Source organism: Leuciscus leuciscus (assembly GCF_965113295.1).
Source record: "Leuciscus leuciscus genome assembly, contig: HAP1_SCAFFOLD_602, whole genome shotgun sequence".
NCBI lineage: Eukaryota > Metazoa > Chordata > Actinopteri > Cypriniformes > Leuciscidae > Leuciscus > Leuciscus leuciscus.
Genome location: NW_028118137.1, coordinates 554 through 22,746, shown reverse-complemented (window position 1 = coordinate 22,746; position 22,193 = coordinate 554). Strand labels below are relative to the sequence as shown.

General features: G+C 46.4%; 1 long non-coding RNA gene across 1 annotated transcript; it reads right to left on the bottom strand.

Moving 5' to 3' along the window:
• Positions 1-9,961: 9,961 nt before the first annotated feature.
• LOC309491816 lies at positions 9,962-14,423 on the bottom strand. The gene is made up of 2 exons (XR_014203312.1): positions 14,061-14,423; positions 9,962-11,745 (listed from the first exon to the last, which is right to left on the bottom strand). It is a non-coding gene; the product is annotated as an uncharacterized lncRNA (long non-coding RNA).
• Positions 14,424-22,193: the final 7,770 nt, after the last annotated feature.

The following is a 22,193-nucleotide window of genomic DNA, read 5'->3' as shown; positions in this document are numbered from 1 at the left end:
TAATAGCAGAGCCCGTCTACGGAGAGCCTGCCCACTCCCTAATAAGTCCTATTGTACCGAATTTTGGTTGTAGTTCCACCAGAGTTCCACTGGGGGGCGCTCGCCATGAGTGCAAAATGAATGGGAGTCAATGGGGCTAGACGGCTAAATTTGTCTCTTTCACCCGATTGCCGTTGAGAAATCTCAGATTTGATTGTAGGTTTTGCAAGTTCAACATGGGTTATAGGTCGAAAGTTGAATGAACGAGTACTTATGTTCTTTCGATTTCTTACAGGTTGAGTTGTTGTTGCCCATAACACGCTAGCATTCTGCTAATGAACGCTGATTGGTCAGTGAAGGACTGATTACGACCAGAGATACAGCTTGATGGCATCGTGGCATCCGAAGCGGGACCAGAAACAAACAAAACAAAAACTCTTCTAGCACGTGTATTTACCTGTGTCAGCTGTGTTGTCGATGCCTCGAGAGAAAAGAAAGTGCAGAGCGCGAAAGCACCAAAGTGACTGAAGGATCGCCGTAAAGCAGTATCTCTGGTCGTACGATGTGTATGACGTCATTGACACTTTAAAATACTTTTTAAAGCAAATAAGTGACTCAAAAAAATCTAACACCCAGCAATGTGTAATTTCTTTGCATCTCCTTTCGAATACAACATTCAAATTACTAGACAAAAAATTATATCCTGAGAAAAGTGGATTTTGAGAGCAATATCTCCATAGACCTCCATTCATTCTGCACTCGTCCTGTGAGCGCCCTCATATGGAATCAGAGTGGAACTACAACCAGTTCAGAAGCCGGAAGTTTACTGAGAGTGAAACTTCTCGCCATATTAGACATTCTCTGGTAATAGTTTGTTATTGTCTTTCCAATCTCCATGGAGACGCGTCACGCGGTTACTGCGGTTATGTACAGAGCGTATTTAGGCCACGCCCACACCGACTTTGCATTGCGAGAGACTGCCTCCTTGTCATTTATGACTTATAACAAAAGACAAAACAATGTCTAAAAGCTGCTATGTGACAAGGTGTACAGCAAACAAGCTAAATAACCCAAGAATACATTTTTATAAGCTGTCGACCCCAAAAAACGGTTGTTTCAGGACATAAAAGTGGATAAATTGACACCGAGCGCAACTAGTTCTCGAACTTCGCTATGACTGTCAATCTACTGTGGTAAATAAAGCTTGTTTATCAACCCTCTCTGCCTCGCTCACACAGAGAAAGGGACATTTTATTGGAATGATGTATTCTTTGTATAATCTTTTTCCAAAATTCTCTAGTGTAGACGAAAATGTCAATTTATAAATTTACAGATTACTTTTGTAAAGTAACTAGCTGCTAAAGTAATGCATTAGTTGCAAAGTTAACTTACCTTTTCAAATAAGTAACGCAAGTTACGTTGTTTTCCCATGTGTTGACTGACAGCTCTCCTGTCCCGATGTAGAGGAATCAGGAGTGAGAGCAGAGGTGCAGGGCCGCGGGAAGTGGGGGTGCTGGGGGTGCTGCAGCACCCCCTGTTTTCACAGAATTGTAAATGCAACGCATATGTTTGTTCATTAAAATGTATAAATTTTTAGCATTTAGTCATTTATTTGTAATAAACACTTTAAGTGGGCTATTTAAAAATTGTTATTTATATGTTAAATTATCTTTTTAAAACATAAGCGCAGAGTGTTACGTAATATTGTGTGTGTTTGTGTTTCGAAAGAATTTGTCCGCAGCTGCTCAAAAAAAAAAAAAAAAAAAAAAAAACATCAAAAACCCCACTGTCAGTGTTTTGTAAGGAACAGGCAAATATGTAAAATATAGCAGGAGACATTTTAATTGTTTACTAATAAAACAGTTATTTTTTATGTCAGTGTCGGCTAGACAGATGAAGTTGACGACTCGCGATCTTCGCAGCGCCAGAGAGAAATGCACATTTCATACGAATTGCATAAGCAGCGCAGTCTGTTTTCTTTCGTTTTGAATTGTTCTGCTTAAAAGTAGACATTTCAAGCTATCTATATGTCTCAGGTCTGTGAGGCAATAGGCTACCTTATAGGCCTACGCTGAGTTTCATTATGAGACGAGCTCCAGGTTCGCCAGCGCCTCCGTATCCTGATTATTTATTTTCTAATAGCCTATATTTAGGCTACTTCTTATTAAATCCAGACAATTTGTTGATGAAACATCGATTAAAATTAAGATACAATTAATACAAAACGAAATTAAATTTAAAGACAGGCTTTGTGCTTTCAGTTTGAGGTCTCTGTGAAAGTTTTAAAACATTATTTTAGTGCCGCTTTAGAGCGCTCACGTCCGTAACGGAGAACTGTCTGTAACATTTATTTGTTTTGTTTTTTGTGTGAATTAAATTTAAAAAAAAATGCGACTTAGGCTATAGATGTTTTTTTCTTCCCCGTGGCGCATTTTGTGACTGATATGCGACTCCGGAGCAATAAAATAAAAGGGACTCCGGAATAAAAGCATGAATCAATAAAGTCAAAAATGTGATGTGCAGTCAGGTTTGAGTGTGTGCGCGTTTTTTGAGGAGTTTTATAGTCTTGATATTGTTTCTTATTCAAAAGTGGTGACCTACATAATTTATGTAAGATAAAGCATGAAGGGTGTTGTGTGGCTTCATAAGGAGCCGTCGAGCTCTCCACACCGATAATTGCTCGGAGGAACTGTATTGTTGGAACCACTTTCAATGAATCTTTTTTTTTAAAAACATGAATGGTAAAAAAAAGCGGCAGATGATAAAAAAAAAATAAAAAAAAATGTTTTAAAAAAAAATTCAGTGCGTGTTTATAATAACCAGAACAATATCATTGTTAATGAGGTATTCTAGTAGGGCTAGTTCATCAAGGTTTACAGCCAGTAAACCGGATGGTGTATCGGTCAGGACACAGGAATAAAGACGAGGAGATGTAATTTCTTCTGTTAACTGTATTGAGCTCCAGCAGTAACGTTACTCATCAGAACATTCCAATATCCAGTATTGTCATTATAGTCTGATAAAAAAAAAATAAAAAAAAATCACCATTAGGTACTGTCATTTAAACAGTTACACAGTACTTAAATTACTATGCAACGTAAATAATAAATCCATACACATAATACAAATCAGGATCAACAAACATGAATATCTCAATAAACATTGCTATGCCCGTTTAAACATAATCTACAATTACATAAACGAGGATATTACTCTTTGGAGAAATATATGGAGCTGCCTTCACCTATCTCACTGACCAGTTTACATGAAACTGTATTTAAAGGGGGTTTACAGAAGGAGCAATGGCGACATCCTCTGGCCAGACAAGGCTACTACACAAACAGCGTCCGCACATGGTCTCCTGAGCACGATATTAACTCTTCTTAACTCAATGTTATAAACGTTACTACGTAACTTAAACATCAGAAGGCTCACACCAGTTAACTTATTATTTCCTACAGTGTTTTACAGCATAAACATTGTTCTATCACTATAAATCTCACTCATCACGCTGGGCACATGTTAATGCACGGTAATTCTATAGAAACACAAACACAACGAAGTGACAGTCACTTACTTTTCGTCATTAACTCAACACATGAATATTGGAAGCTGGATCATTCAGAAGGGACTGAAGAAGCTACACAACACAGGTACGTAGGCTAAACTATGCTGTTGAACTTGAACAGAGTCTTAAAGCGGCAGGCACACAGAAATGTCAGAGCCTTTTATACAATCATGCTTTGGTGTTTCATAGATAGTAATATGTTATAGTCATTGTTCCTGTTGTGAACAGGCCTTAACAATAAAAGCTTAATGTTTGATTTAGTCCTGTTTTATCTTAAACATCTCACAGTCAATGTATTTTAAATGTACAAAACTGCAAATGTGTAATTACAGGTACATTTAAAATACATGACAATATATTTTAGTTCAACATAAATGCTTTTGTCAGTACATTCAACACACTTTAACCATATTTCAAAGACAAATATAAGTAATTATAAAATTACACAAATATGTATTTAAGTCCTACTTAAGTGTGTCAAAAAAGCTCTAAATTTCAGCTAACTGTTTAAATTCTAATACATTCTTCATTTAATTGCATTTAACTGTCCAAAAATAACACCATTAGTTTATACTAAAATATATTATTTTAGAGTATATTATTTCCATAATACAGTAAGCACTCAAAAAAGGTGTAACGTCACCAGCTGAAGTGCCCTTGAGAGCCACCAGAGGGCACTCCACATAAGACTATTATCACTCACAAACTACATTTCCCATAACTCACTGCCCGGACTCATCATCACTGATCACATTCACCTGTACCTCATTCACTGATTGCATTCACCTGTGTCTCATCATCCTGTTAGTCTCAGTCTATTTATACCATGTTCATTCATTCACTCACCGCAAAGTCTTCTGTTACGAACTGCTCCGAGACTTGAAGGTGGATCCAATAGCAGCTTTATTTGAGGGCAATCCAGAGGCGTAATCCAATGTACAGGCAAGAGTCATACACAGACAGGCAGTCAAAACAAAGAAACAAACAAACGAAACAGGCAGGGACCAGGGGCCTGTACCATGAAGGTAGCTGAACAAACTTGAGGTTACAGGATTAGTTTTGAGTTGACAAAACCAAACCAATGCAATCAGGCTTTATTGGTACCATGATGCAGCTCATCAACTTTCTCTGTCAACTCAGGCTTTGATCCTTAAGCTATGATTACTCCACGCGCGCGTGCACATAAAAGAGTGACGTCGACACTGAACAACCAATCGCGGGTAGAGCGTGAGCGATATATTTTCCCGCGGAGGAGCAAGAGATAATCATTCAGAATTACGATGAATTTAAATATGTATTTCAAGCTCGAAACAATACGGCAGGGGCGGGTCTACGTGGTGGCCAGGGGGGGCACCGGCCCCCCCTGAAATTCGATTGGCCACCCCAGGTGCCCCCCCTATAAGATGTCTTGTGATTGGTTCATTTTACGACCAATCAGTTTTATAGACTCTACTGAAGTTTACTTCAAAGAAGTGCAGCGCCAGATAAACAACGGTCGTCGCAGACTTGGACTTTTACTTTATCAATCAAGAGTGGGAAGTCAAGACACCAAACAAAGAGCTGCCAGTCACCACCGAAACAGAAGTTTTAGTTCCAGCTGTTTTAGTTGAGGTCTGCCTTTTTCGACTGTTTTCCTCTCTTTCTGCTACTGTTTTTACAGTGCTGCCAACTCTCACGCATTCACCGTGAGACACGCAATTTTCATACTCTCTCACGCCACACATCCATTTTCTCACGCACAGAAAAATCACGAAGCAAAGAGGACACGGAGACCGACAGACTAGACAGAGCAGGTTACTTATGATATACAAAAATCTCAGCTCAGATTCTGTCAATTTTATTACGAAATTCAAACAATAAATACCGTTTTGGCGCTTGTAAATGCTACGTGACAGATAGTAATAGCTAATAGTAAAAAAAACATGAATGAACACTGAAAGATACAGTACAACTTACCGAAATGTATATTCCTCATACATAATATCGATCAATCAGTGTTTTTCATCAGCGTGAAGAGGTCAATAACATAGCAGAACAATTGTCACATTTACCTCAGGAAAGCCATTTAATGAACATAATATAGGCTATAGCACATAGTTGGCAAGACAAAAAAAATAGCTATAGAGTATTTAGCTAAATATGTGTTCTATATTACATATTTATTATATTTTTACTTATATCATTAAAGTTATTATAATAATAAAAAAATGCATTATATTTAATTTGAGTTATTTTTAACCTTAAATAATAGCCTACTACCAGCTGATAGGGCAGTATGTTTACAGCATTAGGTGAGTTGTTTTTTTCTTGAGGAAAAATAACGCCTATCTTGTGTAGCCTACCTAATATTTATCCAAATAAGTCAATATTAAAGGAACACTCCGACTTTTTGAGACTTTAGCTTATTCACATTATCCCCCAGAGTTAGATAAGTCCATACATACCTTTTTCATTTCTGTGCGTTCTGTAAGTGTTATTTGACGCACCCACCGCTAGCCTAGCTTAGCACAAAGACTGGATGTAAATGGATAGTGTTAGCATAGTAATCCCAATAAGTGACAAAATAATTCAAACATTTTCCTATTTACATGTTGTGATCTGTATAGTCACAGCGTGTACAAAAAACAAGGCTATATGAGACAGAGACCATTTTTAATCGTATAAATACTGGGAACTATATTCTCACTCGGCGTAGGAGCACAGCTAGCGTTACTTGGGCGGAGTGGCTACTTGGGCGGAGTGATCAGCGCAGCACACGAGACGCCCTGTTCTGTTGATGGTTCCGTAAACAAAACAAACGTGACTAACTCGCTAGACGTGACTCATGATCATGGCTGACTTTGAGGAATTGTCAGACTCAGAGGAATTTTACTGTGTATCAAACCAAGATCCCGAACCATATAGGTTTGAGCCAGAATACACAGACGAGGAGTTACAAACTTTGGAAGCTGTAAGACAAGATGTCGAACAGATTGATGTCGAAGGGAGAATCAGAACGAACACGGACTGGTGGTGTAAATGTGGAACATGCCAACCTATGCCCACAGAAACCGAGTGTCTTTGTTGTAATGAATGGGACCGGGTATTGCCATCAATGTCAAGGGCTGATTGCACCTAAACTGCATTTCGTTGCCTTGTACCTGTACTTGTGTAATGACAATAAAGTTGAATCTAATCTAATCTAATCTAATCTGATGACAATCAAAATATTTGCGTCACTTCCACGGAAGATTTCTCTGCCCTAATACACCCGGCAGTTGTCGTTTTTTTTTTCCCAATGTGACAAGATCAACTGGAAGAAACGCCCCATGCCGAGTGAACCTAATGGTCAGCTGTCCACCAAGTAAGTGATTTTGTTATAATGATCATTCATAGTTCAATGAAATTGTAGTATTGCCATTGCATACAGTGTGTCTCGTGTGGGCGTCTCGTGTGCTGCGCTGATCACTCAGCCCAAGTAGCCACTCCGCCCAAGTAACGCTAGCTGTGCTCCTACGCCGAGTGAGAATATAGTTCCCAGTATTTATACGATTAAAAATGGTCTCTGTCTCATATAGCCTTGTTTTTTGTACACGCTGTGACTATACAGATCACAACATGTAAATAGGAAAATGTTTGAATTATTTTGTCACTTATTGGGATTACTATGCTAACACTATCCATTTACATCCAGTCTTTGTGCTAAGCTAGGCTAGCGGTGGGTGCGTCAAATAACACTTACAGAACGCACAGAAATGAAAAAGGTATGTATGGACTTATCTAACTCTGGGGGATAATGTGAATAAGCTAAAGTCTCAAAAAGTCGGAGTGTTCCTTTAAATCAAATCACAATAATTGAATTGAATTGAAATAATAAAAAAGCGTAGCTTACCAGAAATTGTATCATGTAAACATTGTAACATGTTGTCACTAAACCTAATAAAAATTCAGTTTAGTTACTAAAATGTTAGTGACAATGTTAGTAAAATGTTTTTTTTATAAAACATTATGTGTTGTTTTCTTTTGAACTGTTACAGTGCTAAAACTTTAACTCTGTGTTACTCAGCTTTTTTGTAATTTAATCTGAAAGAAATGTTGAATGAAACACTATGATGTTTTGACCAAACCATTTGAATTATTACAGTGGGGGGAATTTTGTATTTATTAATTTATTATTATTTGAAAGAGATTGTGAATAAAACTACTGTATATTGTAATGGCCAAACTACTTATTAAAAGAAAATAATTGACATCGTTTCTGCTTCTGGGAATTTAAAATTGCTCATTATTAAAAATTGTTTTTATTTGATAAACTTGTTAGTTTTATGAAAACACAAAAAATAATAAACACTGGCTCTCAAATTTAACTTAATGGATATATACAGGGATGACAAAAAACTAAATTAATCAAAATGTTCTTTATTACTACATTTGTTTACAAGTAACTTTATTCAAGTTAAAAAAAATAATAAAATCAATAGGATTTACGTAATATACTGTAGAATTTAGCTCTTTTTTTTGGTCACTGGCGGCCACCCCGTTTGGAGGCAGTGCTCCAGCATGGCCCCCCCACTGAAAATGCTCTAGACACGCCCCTGCAATACGGTCTCTGCTGCCAAAGCAAGAGAAGACTGTTGGAGAAAGATTACTGATTGTTAATGTGTAAGTTAAACAAATACGTTCTATATTTATGTAAAATGATGTATGTATGTGTATAGCCTATATGTGTAATATAGCCTATAGCCTATTTTTATAATATATAAAAAATGATACTTGCACATTTTTTATATATTATAAAAATAGGCTATACATATATACATAATTTTACATAAATATAGAACGTATTTGTACTACTAAGAAAGCTAGGGAATCCTATCATAAGATTAACAGAATAATAATAAAGATTTAAAATAATTCTTAACATGTATTATATTGTATAGTACATTTGTGCAATTTGCTTTTTGAAAAAAATAAAATAAAATGTGTTCATGTGATGTCACCCTATCAATATATCTTACCGGCAATTTTATAAAAGCCCTCTTTTATGGACATGGCCGATAAATGTCCGGGGAACACTATTAATGAAACTATTCATGTACTCCTGCAGAGCGAGGACCACCTTACGAATGGTTCGACAAACCGTGTTTTCCCCTATAGCTTCTGTGCGTCACCCACCGTGCAGGAATGTACCACTTGCAACAAAAAAAAAAACGCAACGCAATATTTACGGTACAGTAAGTGCATGAATTCGACGTGTTAAATTCTTTATGTGCGGCTCAAGAAGTTCGCAAAGATAAGACATTCCTTCCGCGGAAAATCTGTATCTTTCATACAAGTAACTATCAGGAAAGGCAAGGGGATTTTGTCTGGCTAAAAACTCTCTCTACGAAGTGCTCGTCAAACAATTTGCGCTGAGATGTCACAGGATTTGGAAGAAAAGGTGAAGTCATTGCAACAGACACTGGGAATAAGTTACGTCACCTATATGTTTCTTTGCTCTCAGCTGATTGGTCAAACTTCAGTCTGAGATCTTGAATCCAGAACATAACCTGCCCCAGAGCAGGTTAGCCGTGCAGCGTAAGATACCATGGCAACGAACACCGATGAAAGCCAAGCTACTTTCATAGTACCTAAAACCCAGGGTTGGCGGAAACTAAACTGAAACATAGCTGGCTAGCCACCTAAACCGGCTTCATGGTACAGGCCCCTGAGGCAAGAGAGTAATCCAGGGAACAGGGCAAGATATCCAAAACCAAGGGACAAGAAAACCAGGAGAATGCTCAGAAATGCAGTGTAACACTTAAACAAGACTTCGTGGTGAGTGAATGAATGAACATGGTATAAATAGACTGAGACTAACAGGATGATGAGACACAGGTGAATGCAATCAGTGAATGAGGTACAGGTGAATGTGATCAGTGATGATGAGTCAGGGCAGTGAGTTATGGGAAATGTAGTTTGTGAGTGATAATAGTCTTATGTGGAGTGCCCTCTGGTGGCTCTCAAGGGCACTTCAGCTGGTGACCGTTACAAAAGGGTAACACTTTATTTTACAGTGTCCTTGTTACATATGTTACATGTACTTACCATAGTAATAACAGTAAATTATGCATAATTACATGCAATTAACCCTCAACCAAATCCTAATCCTACCCTAACCCTATAGTAAGTACATGTAGCTGATTAATATAACTCAGTACTTAAATATATAATTACACTGTAACAATGACACCATCAAATAAAGTGTAACCCAAAAAAGCAACCCTGACTTTTGAACGACAAACACGTTTGGCATCAGCAAATTGTCACATTGAGTCAGCAACAGAGAAAAAGAAACAAACATCTCATTGTGTATTTTCTGTTTAAAATGAAATTTCTTTCTCACTTATGATGATGCAATCTTTTCCACAAAAAAAGTTTACACACTAATTCTGCTGAGGTCACAAACCACATGTTTTTCTTCTTTTATTAATTTATTAACAAGACAAGTCACCTTTATTTATATAGCGCTTTTTACAATACAGATTGGCCCTCATTTATCATTCTTGCGTAGAAACAGGCGTATATGTTGGCGTAAGATTATGCTTACACTCCTCTCACCGCCTGATTTATGAAGCTGTGCGTACCTTTGAAATCCAGGTGTACGCAATACTTGCCCTTGATAAATGCCGCGGCTGAAACCGATCGTCATTAGAATAACACGCCCCTATATATTCAAGTCTCCGCTTCCCCCACGCCCTCATTTTACGCCATGGACACACGGAAGACAGCAAAGAAGAGAAACTTGGATGAGCAAATGACCTATCACAATGCATTATTTTACAGCACGTGTTTTGAAACAATTAGCATTTAATTTCGTATCACGTCACATGTATTGGGGTGTACAATAGTGATGATGATGTGATGTGGAGTACCATTCATTCACATTAATAATTGCATGACAATTTGTAATATTCTTTTTATTATTATTATGATTTTTATTATTAATGACGCTTATTGTTATTTAGAAGAAGAATGTCGTTATTATTATTTTGTCAGTCTGAATTATTTTTTGGTCATTGAAAGCCTTTCATTACTGAACCCAGTCCGTGCGCACCTGCCGGGCCTAACCCTGAAACGTCAGGTAAAGCGCACAGGCTCGCAACTGAGGGAATACATATGCCTACAAATCAAATGCTTTGGTAAAGTCACACAAATTAAACATTGAAGTCCATGTTGCACAAAAATAAACACTGAAGTTTATAATTACTATGTTGTTGTTTTTTTACAGTGGGTCATAATATATCATATCCTTTAGTTTGTCAGTGCGTTTTGTGGTGTTAGGAATAGTTTTTCTGCGCATTTCCGCACTAACTCAAAACGTGCGTACACCACCTCCTGAGCTGGCGTAGGATTTGAGCGTGCCTTACGCCAACGTCCATATTGATAAATCTCAAAGTCACCGTGGTTTTGGGTGTACGCCAGGTATACGCTGGAAATTTGGTGTATGCACTTTTGATAAATGAGGGCCATTGTATCAAAGCAGCTTCACATTGATAACATGAAAATAATACAACAAAGTTTGTTTCTAGAAGAAAATTGCATCATCGTCCATCCTAAATAAGGCAGATCAGGCAACAGTGGCAAGGAACCAAAACTCCGTCAAGTCATCCTCATTTATATAGCGCTTTTAACAATGTTGATTGTTTCAAAGCAGCTTTATAGAGATAAGCGTATAATTTATGGTAACAGAGATTGTTTTGGCTTTATAGCGGTTCTTTAATAAAGTTATTTTCCAGCTAAAGTTAGTTTTGATTGATTCGCTTCCGTCGCAACGATCATTTGTTAGGGGCCGCTAAGACGACACCATTCTCTCTACACAGATTTTAAACGCGAACCTTTGAGAAACGCTGATGGCGTTCACATGCGCATTAAGAATTGGTTCTATAGTTATGTGTGTTTGAATATATGTGCGCAGGTTTGTAATTCCCTACAAACCAAGCCTAAACAAAGTACTGGTCTTTCCTTATAAATTTTTATACAGAATTTTATTTTATTTTGTCACTTCGGGGTTGGTACGCGAAACGAATTTCCCGACAACGCTTTATCTGTAGAGTGGTAAAGGGATCCTCCATAGGGAGAGACTAGTTGGCACTTCCGCACTGCGTTGTCATCGGGTCCAGGCGCAGGTCCTTCGTCAGATCTGGATATGGCCTGGATCCGGCGGACTGCGGTAAAACCTCGGGATAAACAAAAACACCAAAATTAGCGTAGATGCCATTCTTATGATGTAACGAGTACATCATGATTTATGGGAAGTGTTTCCGGTTCCGGCTGATCTAATCTATGCAGCCTAACATTGAATTATACACTGTAAAAAAATTGCTGCGATTATTTATCACAACTTAAAATCCAACATTGTTTCAACTTTAAAAAGTATGTGTTCATGCTTGACTTAAAATATTACGTTTAGTTAACTTTAGTTAAGTTGGATATTTAAGTTATCTCAACAATTTTTAAGTTGTTATAACTAAATCGCAGCCACATTTTTTACAGTGTAGAAGTCTATAATGTGTTATGTGTATGCTAGGTCAAAGAGATGTGTTTTTAGTCTGGCTTTGAACTGACAGAGTGTGTCTGCTTCCCGGACAATGTTAGGAAGACTGTTCCAAAGTTTTGGTGCTAAATAGGAGAAGGATCTACCACCAGCAGTCGATTTTTATATTCTAGGTATTATCAACTTTGTTATTATCCGGAATTTTGAGATCGCAATAGACGTGAAGGACTATAATGCGTTAAGAGCTTGCTCAAGTACTGCGGAGCAAAACCATTTAGTGCTTTGTATACATTTTAAAATATTGCTGATTACTTACAATGTTTAATAGGGAGCCAGTGCAGTGTTGACAGATACTTTCTGGTTCTGGTAAGAACTCGAGCTGCTGCGTTTTGGACCAGCTGTAATTTGTTTATTAAGCGTGCAGGGCAAACACCCAGTAGAGCATTACAATAATCTAGCCTTGATGTCATGAACGCATTAACTAATTGTTCTGCATTTGTCAATGAAAGCATATGACGTAATTCAGATATATTTTTAAGATGGAAAAATGCGGTTTTACAGATACTAGACACGTGACTTTCAAATGAAAGATTGGTATCAAAGAGCACACCCAGGTTCCTAACTGACGACGAAGACTTAACAGAGCAGCCATCAAGTGTTAGACAGTATTCTAGATTATTACGTGAGGAAGTTTTTTTGTCCAATAATTAGAATCTCTGTTTTTTCAGAGTTAAGTATTAGGAAATTACTAGTCATCCAATTTTTGATATCAGCTATGCATTCCGTTAATTTTGTGAATTGGTAAGTTTCGTCTGGGCGTGAAGAAATATAGAGCTGAGTATCATCAGCATTACAGTGAAAACGTCTCGGTTACATATGGTAACCCTCGTTCCCTGAGTGAGGGAACGGAGACGTCACGTCAGTAGGAGTTACCAACGAACTGGGATCACACTAGGGAGACCAATTGCCTTCAAGTGAAACTAAAACGAGCCAATGAACATTGGCATGCAAGAATTGCATTCTGCGCCCCGCCTGCCAGTGCGAGTATAAAGGAGGAAGCGAGAGCATACACAAATCGCTTTTTGCTTCTGAGCTGACCGGTTGTGTCCTCTGAGTGAATGAGTGTTTGGATAGTGTTTTCCCTAAGCTCAACGAGTCTGCTGTTTCGAGACCTCTCTGTGTTGGTGTTACGGCGTGGCAGTGATCTTCACGAGCTCCCGGATATCAACTGTCACTTCACGCGATCTGCTTCTTTCAAAGAGCTGTTGTCACAGCTGGTATCTGGTTGAGTGCACACAGTGGGCTTGCAGTTTCCCCGCTGTGTTGCCGCGTTGCTCCCTGCGTGCTTCAGCACACTAAGAGAGCGTTCTCTGAAAGAGTAACACGAGTGAAGATCGCGTCCTTTTCAGGATGACGTTTCACCCGTGTGTTTCTGGATGTGGTCAATATCTGCCACCGGTTGATGGTCACGATCACTGCCTCTTGTGTTTGGGCCTCGCGCACGCTGAGGCAGCGCTCGTGAATGAGTCGTGTTCCCACTGCGGGAACATGACCATCGCGACGTTGAGATCGAGACTGAGAACCCTCAGACGAGGGGGAGTCCCTTTGGAGATTCCCCGATCTAGTTCTTCTGGTTCAGTTCAGAAGAAGGCTACTTCGGCTAATCCCATGGGTGGTCTGAGAATTACAGTGAGGAATAACCCGCCGGGTGAAAGACCCCCACGGGCTCCTCACTCCTCCAGCGTCACTGGTATCTAGATCGGGGAATCAATCTACGTTACGTCGGGGGATCAATCTCAATCTCAACGTCGCGATGGTCATGTTCCTGCAGTGGGAACACGACCATCGTGACATTGAGATCGAGACTGAGAACCCTCAGACGAGGGGGAGTCCCTTTGGAGATTCCCCGATCTAGTTCTTCTTCTGGTTCAGTTCAGAAGAAGGCTACTTCGGCTAATCCCGCGGGTGGTCTGAGAATTACAGTGAGGAATAACCCACCGGGTGAAAGACCCCTCACTCCTCCAGCGTCGCTGCCATCGGAGTCTTTGATGGAGACAGCCGGGCCATCTCGTGTGGCTCCGGTTGTTTCCTTCGGAGCTCCGCCGGAGGACCAGATGTCGATCGCTGCATCGGAGGGAGAGCGGTCATCTTCTGGGGATGACGACTCGGCTGCGTTGCCCCCTTCGGGTGTGGTAGCGTTGTCCGAGCCGGACCCGGAAATGGCCGCTATGCTTGCCCGGGCGGCCGCGAGTGTTGGGCTTGTGTGGAATCCTCCACCGTGTCCCGAACCCTCGCGGCTCGACGATTGGTATCTCGGGGCGGGCCGTGCTGGTTCTCAGCGCGCCGCCCCAGTGCCATTCTTTCCGGAGGTGCATGACGAGGTGTGACTGGAAAGGCTTATAGTGCGTGTGGAGAAGCTGCTTCTGCCCTGCATGCCATGGCGCTTCTCCAGGTCCACCAGGCCAAAGCGCTCAGTGACATGCAGGAGGGTGGTACCGACCCAGGGGTGCTGCAAGAGCTGTGTGCGGCGCAGACCTCGCCCTCCGGGCAACGAAAGTCACCGCACGTTCCCTGGGCCTGGGCGATGTCCACTCTCGTGGTCCAGGAGCGACACCTGTGGCTCACCCTGGCTGATGAGAAGGAGTCGGACAAGAGTAAGTTCCTGAACTCCCCCATATCCCACCGCGTCGCCAAAGAGCCCACCCTGGGATATGGGGGAGTTCAGGAACTTACTCTTGTCCGACTCCTTCATATCAGCCAGGGTGAGCCACAGGTGTCGCTCCTGGACCACGAGAGTGGACATCGCCTAGCCCAGGGAACGTGCGGTGACTTTCGAGGTCCGTCGCCGTACGCAGCTCTTGCAGCACCCCAGGGTCGGTACCACCCTCCAGCATGTCACTGAGCGCTTTGGCCTGGTGGACCTCGTCATGCACCTCCGGAAAGAATGGCACTGGGGCGGCGTGCTGAGAACCAGCACGGCTCGCCCCGAGATACCAATCATCGAGCCGCGAGGGTTCGGGACACGGTGGAGGAATCCACACAAGCCCAACACTCGCGGCCGCCCGGGCAAGCATAGCGGCCATTTCCGGGTCCGGCTCGGACAACGCTACCACACCCGAAGGGGGCAACACAGCCGAGTCGTCATCACCAGAAGATGACCGCTATCCCTCCGATGCGGCGATCGACATCTGGTCCTCCTGCGGAGATCTGACGCAAACAACCAGAGCCACACGAGATGGCCCGGCTGTCTCCATCGAAGACTCCGATGGCAGCGACGTGGAGGAGTGAGGAGCCCGTGGGGGTCTTTCACCCGGCGGGTTATTCCTCACTGTAATCCTCAGACCACCCATGGGATTAGCCGAAGTAGCCTTGTTCTGAACTGAACCAGAAGAAGAACTAGATCGGGGAATCTCCAAAGGGACTCCCCCTCGTCTGAGGGTTCTCAGTCTCAATCTCAACGTCGCGATGGTCATGTTCCTGCAGTGGGAACACGACCATCGTGACGTTGAGATCGAGACTGAGAACCCTCAGACGAGGGGGAGTCCCTTTGGAGATTCCCCGATCTAGTTCTTCTTCTGGTTCAGTTCAGAAGAAGGCTACTTCGGAAAACCCCATGGGTGGTCTGAGAATTACAGTGAGGAATAACCCACCGGGTGAAAGACCCCTCACTCCTCCAGCGTCGCTGCCATCGGAGTCTTTGATGGAGACAGCCGGGCCATCTCGTGTGGCTCCGGTTGTTTCCTTCGGAGCTCCGCCGGAGGACCAGATGTCGTTCGCTGCATCGGAGGGAGAGCGGTCATCTTCTGGGGATGACGACTCGGCTGCGTTGCCCCCTTCGGGTGTGGTAGCGTTGTCCGAGCCGGACCCGGAAATGGCCGCTATGCTTGCCCGGGCGGCCGCGAGTGTTGGGCTTGTGTGGAATCCTCCACCGTGTCCCGAACCCTCGCGGCTCGACGATTGGTATCTCGGGGCGGGCCGTGCTGGTTCTCAGCGCGCCGCCCCAGTGCCATTCTTTCCGGAGGTGCATGACGAGGTGACGAGATCGTGGACGGGCGGCCCGGCACAGGTCGAGTCCCTCCTCCTCCCTCACCACTCTCGATGGCGGGGCAGTGAAGGGATACGAGGCCACCCCCCCATTGGAACGGTCGGTGGCGATGCAACTGTGTCCCAAGACTTCGTCCACCTGGCGGGGTAACCCCACGCTCCCCTCCAGCGCTTGTAGGTTTTCTTCCAGTCTGACTGGAAAGGCTTATAGTGCGTGTGGAGAAGCTGCTTCTGCCCTGCATGCCATGGCGCTTCTCCAGGTCCACCAGGCCAAAGCGCTCAGTGACATGCAGGAGGGTGGTACCGACCCAGGGGTGCTGCAAGAGCTGTGTGCGGCGCAGACCTCGCCCTCCGGGCAACGAAAGTCACCGCACGTTCCCTGGGCTGGGCGATGTCCACTCTCGTGGTCCAGGAGCGACACCTGTGGCTCACCCTAGCTGATGAGAAGGAGTCGGACAAGAGTAAGTTCCTGAACTCCCCCATATCCCACCGCGTCGCCGAAGAGCCCACCCTGGGATATGGGGGAGTTCAGGAACTTACTCTTGTCCAACTCCTTCATATCAGCCAGGGTGAGCCACAGGTGTCGCTCCTGGACCACGAGAGTGGACATCGCCTAGACCAGGGAACGTGCGGTGACTTTCGAGGTCCGTCGCCGTACGCAGCTCTTGCAGCACCCCAGGGTCGGTACCACCCTCCAGCATGTCACTGAGCGCTTTGGCCTGGTGGACCTGGAGAAACGCCATGGCATGCAGGGCAGAAGCAGCTTCTCCACACGCACTATAAGCCTTTCCAGTCAGACTGGAAGAGAACCTACAGGCGCTGGAGGGGAGCGTGGGGTTACCCCGCCAGGTGGATGCAGTCTTGGGACACAGTTGCATCGCCACCGACCGTTCCACTGGGGGGATGCCCTCGTATCCCTTCACTGCCCCGCCATCGAGAGTGGTGAGGGAGGAGGAGGGAGTCGACCTGTGTCGGGCCGCCCGTCCACGATCTCGTCACTTCGTCATGCACCTCTGGAAAGAATGGCACTGGGGCGGCGCGCTGAGTACCAGCACGGCCCGCCCCGAGATACCAATCGTCGAGCCGCGAGGGTTCGGGACACGGTGGAAGATTCCACACAAGCCCAACACTCGCGGCCGCCCGGGCAAGCATAGCGGCCATTTCTGGGTCCGGCTCGGACAACGCTACCACACCCGAAGGAAAAAGATGCATTTGGATTGGCATTTAAAGACATTCTGAACTAAAAGCAAGTTAACCTATTCTATTACACCCAATAAACAAAATAATGAACTTTTAAAATAGAATCATATGACCTCTTTAAAATGTACAAATGTAGATCGGGGGGATGCGTCATGGTTGGGTCCAGGTGCAGGTCCACCATCTGATCTGGATACGGCCAGAGTCCACCTCACTTCAGTAAACGGAGAGACTGGTTGACACTTCAGTACTGGGTTGTCGTCGCGTCCAGGCGCAGGTCCTTCATCAGATCTGGATACGGCCTGGATCCGGCGGACTGCGGTAAACCTCGGTATAAACAGAGAGACTAATATTAGCGTAGACGCCATTCTTCTTATGATGTAACGAGTACATCAGGATTTATGGGAAGTGTTGCATCGCCATTCTCAGACCACCCATGGGATTAGCCGAAGTAGCCTTCTTCTGAACTGAACCAGAAGAAGAACTAGATCGGGGAATCTCCAAAGGGACTCCCCCTCGTCTGAGGGTTCACAGTCTCAATCTCAACGTCGCGATGGTCATGTTCCTGCAGTGGGAACACGACCATCGTGACGTTGAGATCGAGACTGAGAACCCTCAGACGAGGGGGAGTCCCTTTGGAGATTCCCCGATCTAGTTCTTCTTCTGGTTCAGTTCAGAAGAAGGCTACTTCGGCTAATCCCATGGGTGGTCTGAGAATTACAGTGAGGAATAACCCACCGGGTGAAAGACCCCTCACTCCTCCAGCGTCGCTGCCATCGGAGTCTTTGATGGAGACAGCCGGGCCATCTCGTGTGGCTCCGGTTGTTTCCTTCGGAGCTCCGCCGGAGGACCAGATGTCGTTCGCTGCATCGGAGGGAGAGCGGTCATCTTCTGGGGATGACGACTCGGCTGCGTTGCCCCCTTCGGGTGTGGTAGCGTTGTCCGAGCCGGACCCGGAAATGGCCGCTATGCTTGCCCGGGCGGCCGCGAGTGTTGGGCTTGTGTGGAATCCTCCACCGTGTCCCGAACCCTCGCGGCTCGACGATTGGTATCTCGGGGCGGGCCGTGCTGGTTCTCAGCGCGCCGCCCCAGTGCCATTCTTTCCGGAGGTGCATGACGAGGTGACGAGATCGTGGACGGGCGGCCCGGCACAGGTCGAGTCCCTCCTCCTCCCTCACCACTCTCGATGGCGGGGCAGTGAAGGGATACGAGGCCACCCCCCCATTGGAACGGTCGGTGGCGATGCAACTGTGTCCCAAGACTTCGTCCACCTGGCGGGGTAACCCCACGCTCCCCTCCAGCGCTTGTAGGTTTTCTTCCAGTCTGACTGGAAAGGCTTATAGTGCGTGTGGAGAAGCTGCTTCTGCCCTGCATGCCATGGCGCTTCTCCAGGTCCACCAGGCCAAAGCGCTCAGTGACATGCAGGAGGGTGGTACCGACCCAGGGGTGCTGCAAGAGCTGTGTGCGGCGCAGACCTCGCCCTCCGGGCAACGAAAGTCACCGCACGTTCCCTGGGCCGGGCGATGTCCACTCTCGTGGTCCAGGAGCGACACCTGTGGCTCACCCTGGCTGATGAGAAGGAGTCGGACAAGAGTAAGTTCCTGAACTCCCCCATATCCCACCGCGTCGCCGAAGAGCCCACCCTGGGATATGGGGGAGTTCAGGAACTTACTCTTGTCCGACTCCTTCATATCAGCCAGGGTGAGCCACAGGTGTCGCTCCTGGACCACGAGAGTGGACATCGCCTAGCCCAGGGAACGTGCGGTGACTTTCGAGGTCCGTCGCCGTACGCAGCTCTTGCAGCACCCCAGGGTCGGTACCACCCTCCAGCATGTCACTGAGCGCTTTGGCCTGGTGGACCTGGAGAAACGCCATGGCATGCAGGGCAGAAGCAGCTTCTCCACACGCACTATAAGCCTTTCCAGTCAGACTGGAAGAGAACCTACAGGCGCTGGAGGGGAGCGTGGGGTTACCCCGCCAGGTGGACGCAGTCTTGGGACACAGTTGCATCGCCACCGACCGTTCCACTGGGGGGATGCCCTCGTATCCCTTCACTGCCCCGCCATCGAGAGTGGTGAGGGAGGAGGAGGGACTCGACCTGTGTCGGGCCGCCCGTCCACGATCTCGTCACTTCGTCATGCACCTCTGGAAAGAATGGCACTGGGGCGGCGCGCTGAGTACCAGCACGGCCCGCCCCGAGATACCAATCGTCGAGCCGCGAGGGTTCGGGACACGGTGGAAGATTCCACACAAGCCCAACACTCGCGGCCGCCCGGGCAAGCATAGCGGCCATTTCCGGGTCTGGCTCGGACAACGCTACCACACCCGAAGGGGGCAACACAGCCGAGTCGTCATCGCCAGAAGATGACCGCTATCCCTCCGATGCGAGGATCGACATCTGGTCCTCCTGCGGAGATCTGACGGAAACAACCAGAGCCACACGAGATGGCCCGGCTGTCTCCATCGAAGACTCCGATGGCAGCGACGTGGAGGAGTGAGGAGCCCGTGGGGGTCTTTCACCCGGCGGGTTATTCCTCACTGTAATCCTCAGACCACCCATGGGATTAGCCGAAGTAGCCTTGTTCTGAACTGAACCAGAAGAAGAACTAGATCGGGGAATCTCCAAAGGGACTCCCCCTCGTCTGAGGGTTCTCAGTCTCAATCTCAACGTCGCGATGGTCATGTTCCTGCAGTGGGAACACGACCATCGTGACGTTGAGATCGAGACTGAGAACCCTCAGACGAGGGGGAGTCCCTTTGGAGATTCCCCGATCTAGTTCTTCTTCTGGTTCAGTTCAGAAGAAGGCTACTTCGGAAAACCCCATGGGTGGTCTGAGAATTACAGTGAGGAATAACCCACCGGGTGAAAGACCCCTCACTCCTCCAGCGTCGCTGCCATCGGAGTCTTTGATGGAGACAGCCGGGCCATCTCGTGTGGCTCCGGTTGTTTCCTTCGGAGCTCCGCCGGAGGACCAGATGTCGTTCGCTGCATCGGAGGGAGAGCGGTCATCTTCTGGGGATGACGACTCGGCTGCGTTGCCCCCTTCGGGTGTAGTAGCGTTGTCCGAGCCGGACCCGGAAATGGCCGCTATGCTTGCCCGGGCGGCCGCGAGTGTTGGGCTTGTGTGGAATCCTCCACCGTGTCCCGAACCCTCGCGGCTCGACGATTGGTATCTCGGGCGGGCCGTGCTGGTTCTCAGCGCGCCGCCCCAGTGCCATTCTTTCCGGAGGTGCATGACGAGGTGACGAGATCGTGGACGGGCGGCCCGGCACAGGTCGAGTCCCCTCCTCCTCCCTCACCACTCTCGATGGCGGGGCAGTGAAGGGATACGAGGCCACCCCCCCATTGGAACGGTCGGTGGCGATGCAACTGTGTCCCAAGACTTCGTCCACCTGGCGGGGTAACCCCACGCTCCCCTCCAGCGCTTGTAGGTTTTCTTCCAGTCTGACTGGAAAGGCTTATAGTGCGTGTGGAGAAGCTGCTTCTGCCCTGCATGCCATGGCGCTTCTCCAGGTCCACCAGGCCAAAGCGCTCAGTGACATGCAGGAGGGTGGTACCGACCCAGGGGTGCTGCAAGAGCTGTGTGCGGCGCAGACCTCGCCCTCCGGGCAACGAAAGTCACCGCACGTTCCCTGGGCCGGGCGATGTCCACTCTCGTGGTCCAGGAGCGACACCTGTGGCTCACCCTGGCTGATGAGAAGGAGTCGGACAAGAGTAAGTTCCTGAACTCCCCCATATCCCACCGCGTCGCCGAAGAGCCCACCCTGGGATATGGGGGAGTTCAGGAACTTACTCTTGTCCAACTCCTTCATATCAGCCAGGGTGAGCCACAGGTGTCGCTCCTGGACCACGAGAGTGGACATCGCCTAGACCAGGGAACGTGCGGTGACTTTCGAGGTCCGTCGCCGTACGCAGCTCTTGCAGCACCCCAGGGTCGGTACCACCCTCCAGCATGTCACTGAGCGCTTTGGCCTGGTGGACCTGGAGAAACGCCATGGCATGCAGGGCAGAAGCAGCTTCTCCACACGCACTATAAGCCTTTCCAGTCAGACTGGAAGAGAACCTACAGGCGCTGGAGGGGAGCGTGGGGTTACCCCGCCAGGTGGATGCAGTCTTGGGACACAGTTGCATCGCCACCGACCGTTCCACTGGGGGGATGCCCTCGTATCCCTTCACTGCCCCGCCATCGAGAGTGGTGAGGGAGGAGGAGGGAGTCGACCTGTGTCGGGCCGCCCGTCCACGATCTCGTCACTTCGTCATGCACCTCTGGAAAGAATGGCACTGGGGCGGCGCGCTGAGTACCAGCACGGCCCGCCCCGAGATACCAATCGTCGAGCCGCGAGGGTTCGGGACACGGTGGAAGATTCCACACAAGCCCAACACTCGCGGCCGCCCGGGCAAGCATAGCGGCCATTTCTGGGTCCGGCTCGGACAACGCTACCACACCCGAAGGAAAAAGATGCATTTGGATTGGCATTTAAAGACATTCTGAACTAAAAGCAAGTTAACCTATTCTATTACACCCAATAAACAAAATAATGAACTTTTAAAATAGAATCATATGACCTCTTTAAAATGTACAAATGTAGATCGGGGGATGCGTCATGGTTGGGTCCAGGTGCAGGTCCACCATCTGATCTGGATACGGCCAGAGTCCACCTCACTTCAGTAAACGGAGAGACTGGTTGACACTTCAGTACTGGGTTGTCGTCGCGTCCAGGCGCAGGTCCTTCATCAGATCTGGATACGGCCTGGATCCGGCGGACTGCGGTAAACCTCGGTATAAACAGAGAGACTAATATTAGCGTAGACGCCATTCTTCTTATGATGTAACGAGTACATCAGGATTTATGGGAAGTGTTGCATCGCCATTCTCCGACCACCCATGG